This window comes from Bos taurus, chromosome 7 (genome assembly GCF_002263795.3).
Source record: "Bos taurus isolate L1 Dominette 01449 registration number 42190680 breed Hereford chromosome 7, ARS-UCD2.0, whole genome shotgun sequence".
NCBI classification, from domain to species: domain Eukaryota; kingdom Metazoa; phylum Chordata; class Mammalia; order Artiodactyla; family Bovidae; genus Bos; species Bos taurus.
Window position 1 is genome coordinate 59,196,971 of NC_037334.1, and position 21,354 is coordinate 59,218,324.

A 21,354-nucleotide genomic window follows, 5' to 3' on the forward strand; every position below is an offset into this window, starting at 1 on the left:
GTTCAGTTCAGTTCAGTTCAGTCGCTGAGTCATGTCCAACTCTGTAATCCCATGGACTGCAGTACACTAGGCTTCCTTGTCCATCACCTACTCCCAGTGTTTGCTCAAACTTATGTCCATCGAGTCGGTGATGCCATGTAACCATCTCATCCTCTGTTGTCCCCTTCTCCTCCTGCCTTCAATCTTTCCCAGTATCAGGGTCTTTTCCAATGAGTCAGTTCTTCCCATCAGGTGGCCAAAATATTGGAGCTTCAGCTTTAGCATCAGTCCTTCCATGAATATTCAGGACTGATTTCCTTTAGGATTGACTGGTTTGATCTCCTTGCAGTCCAAAGAACTCTCAAGAGTCTTCTCCAAAACCACCGTTCAAAAGCATCGATTCTTTGGTGCTCAGCTTTCTTTATGGTCCAACTCTCACATCCATACATGACTACTGAAAAAACCATACTCCATTTAATTGGGGTTTTGAAAGTGAAAGTGAAACTCACTCAGTCGTGTCAACTCTTTGTGGCCCCATGGACTATACAGTAAATGGAACTATCCAGCCAGAATACTGGAGTGGGTAGCCTTTCCCTCCTCTAGGGGATCTTTCCAACCAAGGGATTGAACCCAGGTCTCCTGCCAGCTGAGCCACCAGGGAAACCCAAGAATACTGGAGTGGGTAGCCTGTACCTTCTCCAGTGGATCTTCCCAACCCAGGAATCAAACCAGAGTCTCCTGCATTGTAAGCAGATTCTTTACCAGTTGAGCTACCAGGGAAGCCCAATTGAGGTGTTAATTTATTAATTTTTTACATTTTTGACACACAAAAGTTGTGTGCCTTAGGCTGATGCCTTAGACTTTGTTCAGTTCAATTCAGTTCAGTCTCTCAGTCGTGCCTGACTCTTTGCGGCCATGAATTGCAGCATGCCAGGCCTCCCTGTCCATCACCAACTCCTGGAGTTCACTCAAACTCATGTCCATCGAGTCTGTGATGCCATCCAGCCATCTCATCCTCTGTCATCCCCTTCTCCTCCTGCCCCCAGTCCCTTCCAGCATCAGAGTCTTTTCCAATGAGTCAACTCTTCGCATGAAGTGGCCAAAGTATTGGAGTTTCATATCCCTAATACTTAGCAGCGGTTTCCCTGGTGGCTCACTGGTAAAGAATCCACTTGCCAATGCAGGAGATACAGATTTAATCCCTGGGTAAGGAAGATCCTCTGGAAAAGGAAATGGCAACCCACTCCAGTATTCTTGCCTGGAGAATCCCATGAACAGAGGAACCTGGTGGGCTACAGTCCATGGGATTGTGATTTAGGACTGAATGGGGGCGCACAGAGTTGGACACGACTGAAGCGACTTAGCAGTAGCAACAGCAGCAGCAACAATACTTAGCAGGTTTGCTGTCATCACTAATAATAGACACAAGAGGGTGCTAAAAGATCTTGCTTCTGGTTTTTTAGGCCCAAGTATAGTCATGGTCTCTTTCCTTTAATGCAATTTCCATTTTCAGAAAAGAATCTTAATAACAAAACAGGAAACTCTTAAGAGAAAAAATGAAAATACAGTATGATATCAAATGTTTAGATTTTAAGGTTAACTGAGGTATAGTCCCAGTGTTGCTGATGATTCAGTACCATTTTAGATGAATGTAATAGAATTTCATTTGCTAGAAAAACACGTGATACTTCCTTTTCTTCCTTCCTACTTCCCTCCATTCCCCGCCCCCGCCTTCTTCCTTCCTGGGACACTTTGATACATGCAATCTTTTCCATTTTGAAAAAGTAAACAAAATATAAGCGGAACTGTTCTTGAAGTGGAGATACGATGCTGTTTACTATTTGGTCCTTTATAGAAAAAGGTTCACTAATTCCTATTCTAGATGCTCATAATGACTTACTGGGATGAAGGAAAATATATTAAAAATTTGACTGCTATTTAAAAGTCTAATTATTTAGAAACTTTTTATGGTACGCTTTATACAATACGTAGTATATTCGGATTGAATATTCTTTGGGCTTCCCAGCAGGCTCAGCAGTAAAGAATACACCTGTCAATTCAGGAGATGTGGGTTGATCCCTGGGTTGGGAAGATCCCCTAGAGAAGGAAATGGCAACCCATTCCAGTATTCTTGCCTAGAAAATCCCATGGACAGAGGAGCCTGGTGAGCTGCAAAAAAGTCGGCCACGATTTAGTGACTAAACAACAACAAAAGCAGGCTTTTTGTTGTTGTTCAGTTGCTCAGTCATGTCCGACTCTGCAACCCCACGGACTGCAGCATGCCAGGCTTCCCTGTCCTTCACTATCTCCTGGAGCTTGCTCAAACTCATCGGTGATGCCATCCAAACATCTCATCCTGTCGTCCCCTTCTCCTGCTTTCATTCTTTCTCAGCATCAGGGTCTTTTTTAATGAGTTGTCTCTTCATATCAGGTGGCCAAAGTATTGGAGCTTCAGCTTCATCATCAGTCCTTCAAATGAATATTCAGGGTTGATTTCCTTTAGGATTGATTAGTTTGATCTCCTTTTAGTCCAAGGGACTCTCAGAGTCTTATCCAACATCACAGTTCAAAAGCATCAATTCATTGGTACTCAGCCTTCTTTATGGCCCAACTCTCATATTCACACATGACTACTGAAAAAACCATAGCTTTGACTAAAAGACCTTTGTTGGCAAAGTAATGTCTCTGCTTTTTAATATGCTATCTAGGTTGGTCATAGCTTTTCTTCCAAGGAGCAAAAGTGTCTTTTAATTTTATGGCTGCAGTCACCATCTGCAATGATTTTGGAGCCCAAGAAAATAAAGTCTGTCACTGTTTCCATTGTTTATCCATCTATTTGTCATGAAGTGATGGGATAGGATGCCATGATCTTAGTCTTTTGAATGGTGAGTTTTAAGCCACTTTTTCACTCTTCTCTCTAACCTTCAAGAAGCTCTTTTGTTCCTCTTCGCTTTCTGCCTTAAGGGCGGTGTCATCTGCATATCTGAGGTTATTGATATTTGTCCCTGCAATCTTGTGCCCAGCTTGTGTTTCATCTTGCCTGGCATTTCACATGATGTACTCTGCATATAAGGTAAATAGCAGGGTGACAATATACAGCCTTGTGGTATTCCTTTCCCAGTTTGAAACCAGTCCATTGTTCAATGTCCAGTTCTAATTGTTGCTTCTTGACCTGTATACAGGTTTCTCAGGAGGCAGGTAAGGTGGTCTTGTTTTCCCATCTCTTTAAGAATTGTTCAGTTTGTTGTAATCCACACGGTCAAAGGCTTTAGTGTAGTCAAAGAAGCAGAAGTAGATGTTTTTCTGGAATTACCTTGTTTTTTCTATGATCTAACAGATGTTGGCAATTTGATCTCTGGTCCCTCTGCCTTTTCTAAATCCAGCTTGAACATCTGGAAGTTCTCAGTTTTGTTGAAGTCTGAAATAAAGTGAAAGTGAAAGTCGCTCAGTCATGTCCTACTCTTTGTGACCCCAAGGACTGCAGCCTGCCAGGCTGTTCTGTCCATGAAATTCTCCAGGCTAGAATACTGGAGTGGGTAGCCTTTCCCTTCTCCAGAGGATCTTCCCAACCCAGGGATAGAACCCAGGTTTCCCACATTGCAGGCAGATTCTTTACCAGCTGAGCTACTGTTGAAGCCTCTTGGTGAGTTTTGAGCATTACTTTGCTAGCCTGTGAGATGAATGCAATTGTGCGGTAGTTTGAATATTCTTTGGCATTGCCTTTCTTTGGGTTTGGAATGAAAACTGACATTTTCCAGTCCTGTGGCCATTGCTGAGTTTTCCAAATATGCTGGCATATTAAGTGTAGCACTTTAACAAAATCATCTCGTAGGATTTGATATAGCTCAGCTGGAATTCTATCACCTCCACTAGCTTTGTTCATAGTGATGTTTCCTAAGGCCCACATGACTTCACACTCCAGGATATCTGGCTTAGGTGAGTGATCACACCATCGTGGCTACCTGGGTCTTGAAGATCTTTTTTGTATAGTTCTTCTATTCTTGCCACCTCTTCTTAATACCGTCTGCTTCTCTTACATCCATACCATTTCTGTCCTTTATTGTGCCCATCTTTGCATGAAATGTTCCCTTGGTATCTCTAATTTTCTTGAAGAGATCTCTAGTCTTTCCCATTCTATTGTTTTCCTCTATGTCTTTGCACTGACCACTGAGGAAGGCTTTCTTATCTCTCCTTGCTATTCTTTGGAACTCTGCATTCAGATGGGTATATCTTTCCTTTTCTCCTTTGCCTTTAACTTCTCTTCTTTTCACAGCTATTTGTAAGGCCTCCTCAGACAACCATTGTGCCTTTTTGCATTTCTTTTTCTTGGGGATGTTTTTCTATCACCGCTTCCTGTACAGTGTTATGAACCTCCATCCAGGTACTCTCTATCAGATATAATCCCTTGATTTTTTTTTTTTCCACTTTCACTGTATAATTGTAAGAGATTTGATTTAGGTCATACCTGAATGGCCCAGTGCTTTTTCTTACTTTCTTCAATCTAAGTCTGAATTTGGCAATAAGGAGCCCATGATCTGAGCCACAGTCTTGTTTGAGCCCAAGATCTGAGCCACAGCTCCAGGTCTTGTTTTTGCTGACTGTATAGAGCTTCTCCATCTTTGGCTGCAAAGAATATAATCAGTCTGATTTTGGTATTGACCATCTGGTGATGTCCATGTGTGGAGTCATCATTTGTGTTGTTGCAAGAGGGTGTTTCCTGTGACCAGTGTGTTCTCTTTGCAAAACTCTGGTAACCTTTGCCCTGCTTCATTTTTTCACTCTAAGGCCAAACTTGTCTGTTACTCCACATGTCTCTTGACTTCTTACCTTTGCATCTGGTCCCTATGATGAAATGGACATCTTTATAAATAAACAAAATAGACATAATTTCACATGCATCAGCAGAAATGGTTTTCTGATCGAAGTGCATAATCAAATATTTTTAGAAACCACTCTAGTTTAACTGTATTATTTTACATATGGGAAGAATAAAATCCAGAGTGTTAAATGATTGTTCAAAGTCCCAAAGAAAGTTCTTGGTAGATCAGCTACAGACTCCTGCCCCTTTCACTGTATTATTTTGCAAACAGGCCCACCTTATCTTTTGCTGTTCTCCACTTGAGGTTTGTGAAGTAGGGGCTTCCCTGTGCTGACTTCACATTCTCTTTATCACTAAATCGACTGCTGTGTTATGCATTCACAAGGCTTTTTCCTGGGCTTATCAACTTCTGTATGCCCTGGTCATGTGAGTGCTCTTTGGGCTCTAGGGAGAAGTTGAGGCACACCCTAAATTAATCCCACATGTCTTCCCTGAGCTTATAAATATCTGGCAGACAGATGAAGTAGAAATCTGCACACATGCTGCAAGGTACACTTACCCTTCACTTTAGGAATGTGGTGTCGGGGACAAGATCAGAGAATTTCTGTAGTTGACTTTGGATTTCCCTAGTTGTGATGACACAACTTATTTAGGAAAGTCACAAGTCAAGAGGGACACATGAAGTAATTGTACATATTCAAAAGTAGGTCCAGGATGACAAAAAATAAGAAACCCCATGTGTGTAAAGAAGAGTAGAAAGAACTTGGTGGTAACTTAGCTCAGTGATGACTCAGATGCCCGAGTAATTATCTTCAGGTATCTTAATGATTGTCCTGGGAAAGGAGGAACTTTTAACTGTCTCGTACCCATCTAGGACCGATGGGTAGAGTTAGCCGGCATTTAGGCTTGAGTTCACTAGTTAGAGATGTCCAATGAATAACTAGATGTTATTTAGACTTTGGCATTTGAGAGAGAGGGCTTCCCTGGTGGCTCAGAGGTTAAAGCGTCTGCCTCCATTTGGGAGACCCAGGTTTGATCCCTGGGTCAGGAAGATCCCTTGGAGAAGGAAACGGTAACTCACTCCTTAGAGAGAGAGGGGTATAATTACTGGCTTCACTTATTGCCTACTTGACCCTGGGAATTACGGTTATGGAGGAGAATAGTATATTGCAACATTGTATATAGAGCCCTCTTTTTTTCCCCTCTTCTACATGCCCTTGAACCTCATACATCCACTGCCAGTTTATACTATCAGAATTTAGAAACTCAAGGCTGCGAAAGTACTTTGAGAAAAAGGATTTTGAGTCTGGCTTTTAGAAGCAAAAGCCAGAATGTCTGGAAGGAAGTAGAATACAAAGTATATGCTGAAGCAGTTGGTTTGGAAATAGAGTAGGAGTCACATAGCACTGCCTCCTAATATCAAATAAAAATCCCATGGGCTAGAAGTTAAGATGTGGCAGCAAGATGGTGTTGAGAGAGGAGATTGGTGAAGCCTAGCCTGTCTGGGGCTCACAGTACCCAAGGGAATGAAGGGGGTGCTGTGGAATTGGCACTAAGGCCCATCAACTATCGATAGGGAGACATCATCTATCACAAGGTGAGAGTCAGATCATTAATGTACATCACAGGATCACATTAGGCATTTGAACCACTGTCATAAGTCATCGATGCCATACTGTCCTCTTCACGTTTTGTAAAGACCTCCTAATGAAACACTAGCAAAGTGCTGGTCAGTGTCCTCTGAGAATTACAGCTCTTTGGGACCAAAACTTTGCTCAGCTCTATTCTACTTTCCCTGTATGGAAACAACTTTTTTTTTTTTTTTTACCGGATATATTCTAAGATGTTGCTGAGATGACAGGAGGCCTTCTGAACACCTGTGAGGAGAGGTGATATGGAAGGGAAGCCTCACATCGGTACCTTGGTAGGAATGAGTCGAACTGGTTTGAGATCCTGTCTCCTCCTCCCCAGTTGCATCAAAAACAGCAATTCCAGTTACATGTTAACCATTCTTTTGCCCTTTCCATGTTGTTACAGTTAACTTTCCTAGATCATTTTTAGTCTTGGCTTTCCAGGTGGCGCTAGTGGTAAAGAACCCACCAGCCAATGCAGGAGAATCAAGAGACGAGGGTTCAATCCTGTGTTGGGAAGATCCCCTGGAGGAGGGCACGGTAACCCACTCCAGTATTCTTGCCTGGAGAACCCCATGGACAGAGGAACCTGGTGGGTTATAGTCCATAGGGTTGCAAAAAATCAGACACAACTCGAGCAACTTAGCATGCACGACTTATATCATCAATACTTGTTTTATAAGGTTGCTCTAAGATTAAATGAGATAATGCATAAAATATTAGCACATTGATTGTCTTAGGATATATTCAATAAATGGAAGCTGTATTATTCAAGAGGTGATGACATCATGATCCCTTTAAGTGTTTTTATAAAACTGAGTGACCACTTGGTGTTCATGTGGTAAAGGACATTAACATTTCTGAATGTGATAGTGGTCTCAGAGACTGATCTGTCAGTTTAGATCCAGTGGTTTTCAACCTGCTGTGCGTGGGCTAGTATAGACTGACTATATAGCATAGCCTGAATAGTGTTAAAAATTAGATAAGTCTGGACCCAAATTCAGATAATCTGATTTCGTAGATCTAGAGAAAGGCTCAAGATTCTGTGTTATTAACAAGATGCTTCCCTCTGGAGGTTCTAGGAGAACATGCATTTCTTTGCCTTCAGGTTGTAGAGAATACCCATATTCTTTGGTTCACAGTCCTACATCACTCCAACTTCCCCTTCCATTGACATAGCTCCCTTTCTGACTCTGACACTCCTACCTTCTTGTTATAAGGACCCTTATAATTACATTGGATCCTCCAGGATATTCCAGGGTTATCTTTCTGTCTTAGAATTCTAAACTCACTTACATCTGCAAAGTCTCCTTTGCTATATAAAGCAACATATCCACAGATTATAGGGATTAGAATGCAGGTGTCACTGGGGATCATTATTCTGAAAATAATAGAGGGTAAACTATTTTTTTGATTGTCAGCTACAGGAGAAATCCCTGGAGACTTTCTTCATTCCCACCCGGTAAGTCCATGTACTGGGAGAGTTTTTCTTCTAAACTACCAACCCCTCTAAGTATCTATTTCTTTGGTATACAAGTGTCCCAGGAGGCTGATGTAGACTTGACAATTCTATATTTAGATCCACTCTGCTGGTATGCAAAGTTCCAATATAAAGGTGGAAATTACTCTGGAGCAGCAGAATATTTTTACTTTTTTAGAGTGTTTGTTCCCACAATGGATAGAAATGCTTTGAGATCACCCTGGGGGAAACCGGCCTCCGACGTCTTCATGCAGAATTGGGATGCAGCCATGTAAGACCTTATGTGGCTAAAAGAGATCATAGATAATAATTCTGTGAGTTTGCCACTTCAGTCTCTTCAGTAGCAAACACAGCTCATTCACTGGTCTCTGTTTTCTTCAATCACCCCCAAAGATTATAATAGCATTATTGATCTCTTCCTTTGTGAGCCACAGTATCTTAACGTGCTTTATACAATGTATCTACATATTCTATGCTTTTTGACCATAGTGAAGGTGAAAGTCACTCAGTTGTGTCCGACCCTTTGCGACCCCGTGGACTGTATAGCATATGAAATTCTCCAGGCCAGAATACTGGAGTGGGTAGCCTTTCCCTTTTCCAGAGGATCTTCCCAACCCAGGGATTGAACCCAGGTCTCCTGCATCGCAGGTGGATTCTTTACCAGTAGTCATGCAAACAAAGATGTTCAAAAACGCTGGCAGGAACTCTTAATAAAAGATCTGGTCAAAATTATTCAACAGGAATCCTACACATATAAAAACCCAGTTACAGAGTTTGTTTAATATTTATATGTTAACTTTGACTTTGGTAGGGCTCAGAAAAAGCTGAGGAAATATGAGTCAGTGCTAGTGAATGATTTCTTCTTGGTGACTTGAGGATTTCATTGAAAATGCCGAACTCTTTATATTTGAATTTTTTGTCTCAAAATACACTGTATCCATCAGTGTACCACCATTAACATGTTGGCAGGTAAACTGAATGTAACTCCAGAAGAAACTGAAAGGTGGATTGTAAATTTGATTAGAAATGCAAAACTGGATGCTAAGATTGATTCTGAACTAGGCCGTGTGGTTATGGGTAACAATGCAGTCTCACCCTATCAGGGATTCAAAAGACCAAAAGTATTTCATTTAGAAGACAGAGGTTGGCCATGGATATTGGGAAGAAATTTAAACAGGGGCTTCTAACTGAGCAATTCAGGACGCTGGCTTCTATTGAAGAACTGTACAGAAAAAGTATAAAAGAAAACTATAAAAGAAAAGTGAAACAATGCAACCATTTTATAAAATGAAACATGTTGAAAACAACATACTGAGTATAAATTTTGAAGAATTTGAATACAATTGTTTCATTTTAAAAAATACTCGACAATTCTAGGATATGCTGGATGGGGGTCACACAAGCTTATGGGCCAGGGTATCCGTGGCTTTCACTTGTGCTTGATTATCAGTGTACTAGATGCTAACTTCTGTCAAAGGAAGGACCTCAGCATAGCCCCTCAGTACAGGCAGCATGTGAGACTTCATGTCTGAAGGCTGTAGCTTCTATTCCTGGGCCCTGGTTACACATGGTCCTGCTCAGATGGACACTGGTCATTTTTGGATGTTGACTCAGTGCTGTTCTTAAGGTCTCTCCGGCTATTTCTTCTCATTCTTTGTCCAACTGTCTTCTAAGTATCTTTTATCTTTTTGTTTTTAGCCTTTGGAACCCATCTTTTGTCTTCAAGGTAAACTTTCTCTTATCATTTATATCATCACCATATCATATATTCTTTCAAAACTTCATGCATCTATAGCTGAGGCATAACGTGTGGGTTGCTAAACTCCAAACCAGCAACCGACTCCCTTTGCTTTTTCTGCTTTCTTCTGTCACTTCATCTCCACAGCAATGATGGAGAATGCTTAGCTGATTGAATGTGGGAAGAAATGAGGAATGAAGCAAAATTCTGGCAACAAATTCATATTAATTAACATTTCAAAAAAGTTTGTTCCAACACTGAAATTCAAAGGTACAATTTCCTAAGTTCAAGGCTAGTGCCCGTTTCTACTAAACCACACCCCATTGTATTCGCTGTCGTCATTTCAATAGCTTTTTCAACAACTTCAAGACCTTGGATTTCCAAATTGGCATATTTCTCCTTCACCAGGACACCTCCCACTCTTTCTAAATATCCGCTCTCACTGTGGTGCGAGCATCCTGCTCCCCAGCTCCTGGGAAAGGCTAAGTAACAAGAAACCTGCACCACCCTCTGTTAAGCTGCCTGTCTACCCTTTCACAATTTCAGCCGACTGTCTGACTCAGCTCTCTGTCTGCCAGGAAAAGACTTGTAGAAAACATTTCCTACTGCTTCTCTTCTCCCAAGGAGTACAGGATTAGCATGCAGTACATCTGAGCACGGGGCAGCTCCTTTTCAGTTTGTTTGTCTGGTATTAAAAGGGGATGGGAACTAGCTTAAGGTCTGAAATGAGTTCCTTCCCACAGATACCTGCCCACCCTCTAATACCCAGGTACACAGTAAGAATGTGGACTCTGCTGGCCGCTCAACTGGTCCAGCTTCCTTAATGCAAGTGGCTGCTTGTCTGACTCTGTCTCATCATTCCAGCTCTTTCCTTTCAATTTTATAATGAAATAGTACAGAGAGGCAGCCAAGATTAGTATGTAGGTTACTCTAGAGTTTGTATCAAAAAAAAAAAAGTGAATTGAGCTGCTCCTTACTCATTAGGTGATGTTGGGCAAGTTGTTTAAGTTCCTCAAGCTTCTATCTGCTCCTCTGTAAAATGATACTGAAGACATCATGGATTGCTAAAAGGATAAAAATAAACTAGGTAAAACACTTACATGCCTGGTACATGTTATTCCATAAATGGAAGTCATGGCTGTGTTTTGTGTTATTTAATAAGGAGATCCAACCAGTCCATTCTAAGGGAGATCAGTCCTGGGTGTTCATTGGAAGGACTGATGCTGAAGCTGAAACTCCAGTACTTTGGCCACCTCATGTGAAGAGTTGACTCATTGGAAAAGACCCTAATGCTGGGAGGGATTGGGGGCAGGAGGAGAAGGGGATGACAGAGGACGAGACGGCTGGATGGCATCACTGACTCGATGGACGTGAGTTTGAGTAGACTCTGGGAGTTGGTGATGGACAGGGAGGCCTGGAGTGCTGCAATTCATATGGGGTCGCAAAGAGTTGGACACAGCTGAGCAACTGAACTGAACTGGACTGTGTCCTTACAATGAAATATACCATGCTTGGCACTATGGAATTAGGGAGAGAAGGAGACATGGTCCCTGCAGAGGACTTTACAGACTATTGGAAGAGAGAAAATATCAAAGTAAGCTAAGGACGTGGGTGAAGGAGTGTTATGGGGAGAGAACCGAATGGAGATGAAGTTGGAACTATGCAGCAAGGAGGAGGGTCCAGAGGGAAAACTTCATTGCAAAAGTATGGGAAAGGCCACCTTGACATTAAATTCCATTCTGTGGACAACAGATTTTTCTCATGTTTCTGACATTCTCTTATTCAGTAGTGGTGTATAATGACCGTAAGATGTATACCTCTATTATTCTGTACCTTTTGGATAACTGTGGGTATCGCAGCTTCCCACTAGTTATCTGGGTGGCTTAGACAGTGAAGAACCTGCAATGCAGGAGCCCTCGGTTCAGCCTCTGAGTCAGGAAGATCCCCTACGTGGAGAAGGGAATGGCTACCCACTTCAGTATTCTTGCCTAGAGAATTCCATGGACAGAGGAACCCCAGCAGGCTACAGTCCATGGAGTCACAAAGAGTTGGACATGACTGAGTGACTCACAGTTACAGGCTACTTAGGAACAAAGAAGCATTTCTTCCTTTCTCATCCACCCCTCTTTCCCTCATACTACTGTGATCTTCTGGGTCATATTTAGAAAGCTTAGATTTTTCTCTTTTTTTTTTCTGACTAGATGATAGTTCAATCACAGATAATTTTCTGGGCAGATTTTAGCCATCTCTAAAATTTAGAATGAAAATTAACTGAAGTGTATATATGCCAAACCGAATGCATGTATGCCTTCTCTACACTCGATAAAGCAAACAGGTTGTCTGAATGCCTGACCAGATAGTCATCACATCTGTGGGCTGAATAGTACTTGGGGAATTGGCTGGGTCATTCTTCAGTTGACTAACACGTTACAAAATTCTCCTATTCCCCAACGTCATAAGGAATATTATAATGAGAATCAGGGCATCTGTATTCTAGTCTAAGCCAGCAGTGATGATTGTGTGTAAAATCAGGTAAATCTTCTTGATTGATTTCTCAGTAAGTAAAATAAGTGAAATAACCCCTGCCAATGGCTCTGTGGAGCACAGTTGTAATTTTCTTTGCAGAATCTGGTGCTTCTTATTTATAAAATGGTAAGAAATGATAACTTCTCCTTGAACCACTTTACCTGATTGTTGTGGAAGTCAGACTATTGAAAGGAAAATATTGTACATACACACCACATCTTCGTTGTCTATTCATCTGTCAGTGGACATCTAGGTTGTTTCCATGTCTTGAGAACACTGTGAATGGTGCTGCTATGAACATAGGAATTAGAGTTTCTTTTGGATGTATGCCCAGGAGTGGGATTGCTGGGTCATATGGTAATTTTTTTGTTTGTCTTTTATTATTGTTTTAAATTTATTTTTAATTGGAGGATAGTTGCTTTACTGGTAATTCTATTTTTAGTTTTCTGAGGAACCACCGTATTGTTTTCCATAGTGGCTGCACCAATTTGCATTCCCACCAACAGTGTAGGAGGGTTCCCTTTTCTTCACACGGTCTCCAGCGTTTGTTGTTTGTAGACTTTTTAATGATGGCCATCATTTGCTGTACAGTAATAATTAGCACAACATTGTAAATCAACTATACTTTAAAAAAGAAAGGAAAACATTTGGTAGCTTGGTCTCCAAGGCTGGTTTTTAAGTGTCTAAGAAGATTATGTTCCCATTAAGATTTCTATAGGTTGGTCATTTCCTGTTTTTCCAACCTTGCAAGGCAGGTTTCCTGGGTGTCTGATTTCCCTCCCATTTTGGTCCCAGACTCTAGGCTGGTGAATTTGTTATCATTACCAGGTATGCGTCTATCAGGTCATTCGTCAGCCTCAGCTTTTGCAGTTGTAGTCAACAGACAATAGGAAACAGTGTCTTCTGAGTTTCTTAGAACCAGGCATTTGTAAATATGATCATCACATTTCAGTGTTCTTAAATCACCCAGTGACTGCTCCTCACACTTGGAATAAAACCCAGATTGTTGCCAGAGACTGCCCACGCTCACATGCTGTTGCACTGGCCTACTTTGGACAACACTGATTGTGATGCAGTCGCAGGGGCCTTCTCTCTCCTCTTTGTGCATGCCAAACCCGTTCCTGCCCCAGGGCTTTGGCTCCTACTCGTTCCTTTCCCTTCGATACTCTTTCCTCTCTCTTCAGTGCTCTTCCCCGAGATCTCTGCATGGGTGGCTCTCACTCCTTCTTCCCTATTCCTGTCTCAAAAAAATGTCACTTCTGCAAGGAGGCCTTTCCTTATCTCGCTATCTGAGGTCCACCCCTGCTTCAGCCCAACTACCATCTTGTTTCTTTAGAGTCTTATCACAATCTGCTATTGACTTATGCATTGTTTCATTCACTGTTTACTCTGTATCTTCTCAGTAGAATGGAATCTCTTTTCCCAGAGTGCTATTCCAAATGTTTAACAACCAGTGTTACATGGCACTAATCAGTCAAGATTGACATTGACCAAAGTCTTGAAACAGGGTCCAGGGGGCCCCCTTGACCTTTAAGTTGTTGAGGAGGCCCAGGAGTCCAGAGGGAGGGGTTGAAGTAAATAAGCAGGGCAGGTTAATTACGGGACTCAAGAAAATGTCTATGTACCCACTGTTGTGGAAATATTTCAGTATCTTAGTGATCAGTACGACCATTAGTTTGTCTAGTTGAATATCCACCCTACTTGTCTTCTATACTCAACACTGTATCCCAGGCCTGGAACAGTGACTAGAATATAGCAACCCTCACATGTGACTTACTTGACCAGCAAGTGTGGTCCACAACACTAAGTTGATATTTTCTAGAAGAGCTATAAGGTAGCCTGGGTTCGAAGGTCACTTATAGGATTAAATAATGGTGTATTTAGGCCATGCAGCCTAATTGTTTTCTTTTAATGGCCGCACTGTGTGGTGTTTGGGATCTTAGTTCCCTGACCAAGATCAAATCTCTGTCCCCTGCAGTGGAAGCATGGACAGCTTCCACTGGACCACTGGGGAAGTCCATATGGTCTGCTTTAGTGATAACTAATGTGTTGAACTCTTTATTGTTTACACAATTTACATGTCAATTGTCTCATTTTGTCCTCTCAACCACACTGAGAGGCTGGCACAGCAAGACATTATATTCATTTCTCGACTAAATAAACTCAGGCTCCTATAAATCAAGTGGTAGCCAGAGGGTGGGCAGAGCTGTGAAACAGTCCATGTCTGGGCTGGGACCATGTTCTTTCCAGCAAGCTATGTGCTCTGTCCCCAGCCCTGGTTCCATCTGAATCTGAGTACAGAAGCACCTACTGGGTATATGTGTAAAGATTCTGAGTTTTACAAGTAGGGTTGTATATAGCCTTATGTAATAACAACTGTGCTTATTTTTACAGCATAGGGTAATTTAAGCAAGAGTGACCAGCCTAAGAGGGTCTAGAGGAACCTAGAAGCTCTAAGAGTTGGAGGAACAGGAAATGACCAACCCTGAGAAGACTGCAGGGAGATAGGGTCTTCTCAGACACTTGAAAACCAGTCTTAAAGACAAGATTGCCAAGACTTTTTCTCTGTAGGCTCACAGGGCAGAGTTAATACCAACAGTGAGAAATAATTGCAAAAATTGAGTTTTTGATTCAAAATATGTATTTAAAAAATTAGAAATAATGTAGCGCTGAGCAATGTTTTCCAAAATACAGTATATACAAAATGGTGCTAAGAAAGATTTTTTTATCTAGGACATGATTTAACATTTTGAAAAATTTTGTTATAAGTTTACTTTACTACATACTAGGGAAATATATAACTAGTAGACAATTTTATGATTTCAGATATATAAGAAGTGGTTAAAGTAGATATTTAACTTTTCAAAAAAGTTGAAACAAAAGCATTTAAAGAGAAAGTTTTGGTGTGTAACAGTAAAGGCAATTTTCAGACATGTTACAGTTGAAATGATTGATGAGTGAGTGGTTTGTGAAAATCATATTCTTTGAAGCTAGCTCTATCACTTTTCATGGCCTTGGACATACTCCTCACATTATGATGTTTAATTTCCTCATCTGTTTAATAAGTCTGTGTGGCAAGGACTAATGGTTTAATGAATGGAAAGTATTCAGCTTAGTTGGACACATAGTGAGAACCAACTAAATGTCCTCCGTTGTTTTCATTTTTATAAATAACAAAGAGAACTATTGAACCATGGATGGCTACCTTGTGAAGCAGAAAGCTCCTCATTGTGGAAGATGTATAAATAGAACTAGGTGGGCATTTGTTAGGGGTGCTGAAAGGGAGATCCTATGTGGTGTGAACTCAGCTAGAACTCTGAGGTTGTTTCAGATGGGAGATTTCTGTGAGTCTGCCCTTAGTGAATTCTCTCTTGATGTAAGAGAGACTTGAAACGAGAGTCTTCCTCCTCCAACTTGGGAGGACACCTAAAGTAGTGCTTGACGGGACTCAAAGAGCCATTGCTCTGTGAGCACTATTGTTGGCCTTTATAGAACCCACGTCACAGTCAAGGAGAGTTGTCTGAGAACCACACGGCTATTGTCCTATAGTTCTTGCCCAACCAGGAAAAATACCCATTCTATCCTCACAGCCTTCCTCACAACTAGGAAGGCTATGAGGGTTCCCATGAGTACAGAGGGGACCCATCCTATCTAACCCTCAGCTGGAACCTGGCCTTCAGCCGCCAGTGGCTGCTGACAGGCAACCAGGTCCACTTGAGAGCTCTGGCCATGGGAAACACTTCCTTAAGCGAGCTGAAATAGGCTTCTCTGCAGCTTTCACCCACATGTCCTAATTTCATCTTCTTTAACCACAAAGAACAAGTCTCCCATTGCCTCCCAAGAGAATCTTTCAGAAGGCTGCAGACTGATGGAGTGCTTGCCCTGTGGTTATTGATTTCCATGCCATTCTGTGGTGTTCCCACAGTTACACTGTTTCAGTCATAGTTTCCAGGCCTTCTTAGTCATTGACCAACATGTTCTAATATTTGTCTCTGCCCTTTTTTGAAGGCAAAAGATACTGGAATCTGGGCCCCTTTTCCAGTATAAACAGAGATGCTTTCCTTAGCAGTTCAGTTACACAAGATCCAGTCACTGTACTTACGTGACTCCATTAATGACAGATTATGGTGTGTCTGGTGCGCTTTAGAGCTCGGCCCCTCCCCACCCTTTTAACTCTGCAAATGATCCTAAAAGATGTCCTCCAGGTCTACTACCCTCGTTTGCATCCACAGACTGAGGATTCTAATATCTTATTCAAATGTTCTCCTGAATTTCATGATTAAGTATAGCAGCCTTGTGAATATCTATGGATGCGTGTCTTACAGGTGTTTTATCTTACAAAGTTCAAATTGAACCCACCCACTTTCTCTCTATGCTCCATCTCTGCACTGAGGATAGTAATAGTATTTACTTCACAGAGTTGTTCTAAAGTTGAGGATAGCAATAGTTCTAAGAAGTAAATGAATGAATGAATGTGCATAAAGCACTTAGGATTGTAACTGATGAATTTACTTACATATTGCTATTATCAGAGGATATAGAAAACAAATAAGGTATAAAGTTTGAAGAGGGAATGGTTATATGGAAAAAATGAAACAAGACAGATTGAGAAGTGTTGGTAGAAACAGGATGATGCTACAGGGCAGTTTTGGAAAAAATGACTATATGTTCCTCAGTGCTCTTCTTTGTGAAATACATGTCTGAAGAAATTCTTAGTGTATTCTTAAACACTGGTCATTCTGAGCCTTTTTCGTTATTAAAATGCTCAGTATGAGGAACCTTCTTTCCTATGTCTGAAGTCACTACTAGGTCCAGGATTTCTCTGAACTCATCAGAAGAAGTAAGTTCATGATGAAGTTAATTTCTGAAGAACAAGGTTTGCATTTGAAGATGGCAACAGCCTGCTTTGTAAGGATTTATCCAGGTCAAATGTCAACTTGCTACCAAGAAGGATCTTGTGGATCTGGAAGGTGACTGGTTAGGCATGACATTAGAGCATTGCTACTCAAAGTGCAGTCCTCAGACCAGTGCTGGTCCTCAATCTGTTGCTGTTCTGAATGTGATAAGTATGGGATTGAGAACAAGCATTTAAACAGATGTGTATCAGTCTTACAGAGTGCCTTTATGTCTGTTAAATCTACCAGTAGAGAAATGTGCACTCATATTTGGCACATGTGTGATAAAGGACTTGAGTATCTGTAGATTTTAGTATTCATGAGGAGTCCTAGAATCAATCCCCCATGAAAATGGAGGGCTGGTGGTATATGTTTCATTTAATTTAAGGCATTGGTTTGTGATGAATAGAAAACAAACAAGAAAAAAAGAAAAGGAAAGAAAGAAAAGAGAAGCTGGTATTTTTTATGACAGATTGTTTGAAAGCACTGGGCAATGTGGAGTCATGGGTTCCAGTCCTGGCTCTGACACCAACTCATATTATTTCCTCATCCTAAGATATTTCTTCACATTGCAGTTGCTGGTATTGATTATCTTGTGGAGTCAAATATCTTGGCACCTCATTCTTCTTTGGGTATTACTGTCTTCATTCATGGATGAAAGGTCTTAGAATAACTGATTTTTAGTTTCTATTTCAGTTCCACAGATGCCATAATCCCAAGAATCTTTAGAAAAAAGTCTAAATAAAAATTGAGTGAAGCTTCATTGCTCTATTTCAAGCTAAATAATCCTGCTTTTTGGTAAAAGCCTAAGTATAGCATAGATTCTGAATGCTTTACTTCAGATCCCCATAAGAAGCATAGTTTTTCTTTTGGTGGTTATCTCTCTGTTGTTTTTTTATTAAAAAGCTCTCTTTTTCTTGCTGCTCTCAGGTTTTCCCCATGAATTGCAACATTTTATAGGGAAAAATTTCTCTGCTGGGTATTCATAGACTGATTGACGATTGTCTTGAATTTTCCAAGAGAGTCTCTGAGAATGTTCTCTGAATAAAATCTAACCAGCATTATAAGGAGTTTAGATCTTACTCTATGACTAAAGAGAAATCATAAGATGGTGCTAAGAAGGAGACTGACAACATAATTTATTTTATCAAATAACATATTGGCGGATCTTTGATTAGACTGTAAGGGTACAAGACTATAAACACAGAAATGTCCAAAGGCTATTGCAGTATTATAGGCAGGCTATAATGGTGGTTTGGCCTATGGGATATAAAAAATAGGTTATGCAATCTAGTTTATTTATCAGCCTTGGCAGTGAAATGCTGTGGAATTATTTATAATTCCACATTTATAATTTAGAGTTCCACTTTTAAATTTTTCTGAGCTGGATTGGGATCATAGTTTTTTTTTTTTTTTTTTTTAATGGGGTTATAATTAGTAGTTTGTATTGGAATTAACATTAGCTCACAAAAAGTCCTATCTTAGATTATTACTGAATGTCCTGTTCATATGAGTGTATGGAATCAGAAAATGTGCGGGTATTGAATAACTATAGATGTAGGATTTCAGGTGATAGAGGGCTTCTATCTTTCTATCTCCTGCACTGAGAAAAGACAGTTCACAAATAAAAGTGCTAGTGTAGAAGTCAGAAGCCATCCCAGACAAAGTGCTGGTTTGTTGGGTTCTTAGCCCTGGAGCTACCCAGAAGATAGAGAGACCTGCCTTTGGAGACAAACTGTCTTCAGTCACGCAGACCCCACTTTAGCTGAGTCAGCATCACAGAGCAGGAAGCCATTCAACTCATTTTACTCTGGACTGTATCCAGGCATTTCACTGGGAAGTAAAAGACTGAGAGGAAGAAATAAGGACTCCACCTGGGTAAAAGCATTCTGGTGTAGTAATGATACAAGTGATTGGAGATTTCCATCTAGGGAAATATTTGATTTCACAAGATGACCAATACCAGCGACTACAGAGTGAAGAGAGAGCATAGGATGAGCAAGTAGTTCATGAAGCACGTGATGCAAAGAGCCTAGGCTTTAGGGTTTGACTGAGATTAAATTCCCCACTCTTTCCCCTGCTGGCCTCTAATTTCAGGTCATTGTCCAATTATCAGAAACTGTACCACCTTCTGCAAAATGAGATAATCGCACATATTATGATTGATATGAACCCCAAGTGAGAACTAGATAAAATGTTTCAGTTCAGTTCAATTCAGTCACTCAGTCGTGTCCGACTCTTTGCAACCCCATGAATCGCAGGACGCCAGGCTTCCCTGTCCATCAACTCCCGGAGTTCACTCAGACTCACGTCCGTGAAATGCCTCAGACAATTTTGTTATAATAGTAAGGCTTCCACTGAGTTGCATCAGAATAGCAATACTATTTGCAGAATTCATATGACTTGCTAGGTCACAATGCTGCTAAGTGAAACTTGAAAGACACTGTGAGAAAATACCTGTAGGTGTGGAATTGCATAATATATAAATATGATGATTCTTGTATATGCATGTGTGAACTTGTTTGCACTACATCGATGCTATATTTATGCTCAAACATGAACTATATTTTGATGGGATGGGATCAGATGTAATATGGGGCAAGGGTTCAGAACAAGGGCTTTGGAGTCAGAAAAACCAATGTTCATTCTCCAGCTTACAGGCTTCATGACAAAATTACTTAATCTGCACAAACTTCAGTTTTATCAGTTGCAAAATGGTGATAGTAATATCTACTTCAGTGTGTGGCAATGAGAATGAAATAGTATAAAGAATAAGAAACATTTAGCAAGTACTGAGAAACCGAAGACTCTAATAAATACTAATTGTTATCGTTGTTCTTGTTATTAAGAATAAAACTCACTTGGTGCTTACGTGTGGAAGGATGGAGACTCTTGCCTGGAATGGGACAAATGAGCAGAGATGAACACTTGTGTGAGGAGGGAACATAATTTCTGGAGTGTGCACCTCCCTGGTCTGTGGAGGAAGTTTCCAGAATCAGAGTCAGGATTTGATTCTCTATCCCTTTCCCCTCTAGCTTCTAGAAATGGAAAAAGCTTGTGGGTCTGGGAATTATGGATGAGGAAAAACAAAAGAATTAAATTTTGTCAATAGCCTCTTCCAAAATCACTCAGCAAATTAAGCTATATGAATAGAGAAGCAAGGAAGGTGATGGTCCTTGATCCAGTAAAGAGGGTAGAGAAGAAATGACACATGGGCAGAGTTGGGACATTTGGTCAAACTCGCTTTAGGGTCAAGGGGTTTTAGAGTCAGTAAAACATTGTGGTTACAAGAGGTGGCTTTAACGTTAGGCAAAGCAGTGTTCAAATTCCAGTTCCATCACTAAATGTGTGTAGTTGGGCAAATTACTTAAATTCTCTGTAAAGTACACACTGAAAGTAAAAAACAACACACTTCTTACTCTGATGAAGTAAGAGTTAAAATGTTTAGCAAACTGGTAATTTGGGGGCTACTTTTAATAGCTAAGAACCTGAAGTTTCTCATTTAGAAACTTGCTATTCACTAAAATGATTGCCTTATTTTTCTATTTGGCACAGATTGATAAAGATGTTCATTTCAAAAATGAACAGCCAGCTTGTGAACTATAGCAAGCAGTGTAACGTTTACATGCCTCAATTTCTGCATCTGTAAAATGAAGTTACAATAATATTAATAACTGTTAACAAGAGTGGTTGGAAGGATTAGATTAAGCCATCACTGTGACATCACTGGAGAAGGCAATGGCACCCCACTCCAGTACTTTTGCCTAGAAACTCCCATGGACGGAGGAGCCTGGTAGGCTGCAGTCCATGGGGTCGCTAGAGTTGGACACGACTGAGCAACTTCACTTTCACTTTTCACTTTCATGCACTGAAGAAAGAAATGGCAACCCACTCCAGTGTTCTTGCCTGGAGAATCCCAGGGACGGCGGAGCCTGGTGGGCTGCTGTCTATGGGGTCGCACAGAGTCGGACACGACTGAAGCGACTTAGCAGCAGCAGCAGACCATAAATGGGAGCTATAATTGTTGCTTTCATGATTACTATCTCCCTTAAACCATAAGGCAATTCTCTGAACTTGATGGCCATTACTATATCCATTTTGCACATGAGGAAACTGCAGTACAAAAAATGCATATTCTTTTCCCCAAAGCAGGGACAGAGGCTGAGAGATTTTGCCATCAAATTGGATAGTATAATATTGTTTTTATATAATTATATATTTATTATGTTTTAAAATATAAATTTATTCATTTTAATTGGAGGCTAATTACTTTACAATATTGTATT

General features: G+C 40.7%; 1 pseudogene; it reads left to right on the plus strand.

Annotated features, from left to right (window-relative positions):
- Nucleotides 1–7,398: 7,398 nt before the first annotated feature.
- On the plus strand, nucleotides 7,399–9,200 carry LOC100139048 (eukaryotic translation initiation factor 3 subunit E-like; annotated as a pseudogene).
- The last annotated feature ends 12,154 nt before the right edge of the window (nucleotides 9,201–21,354 follow it).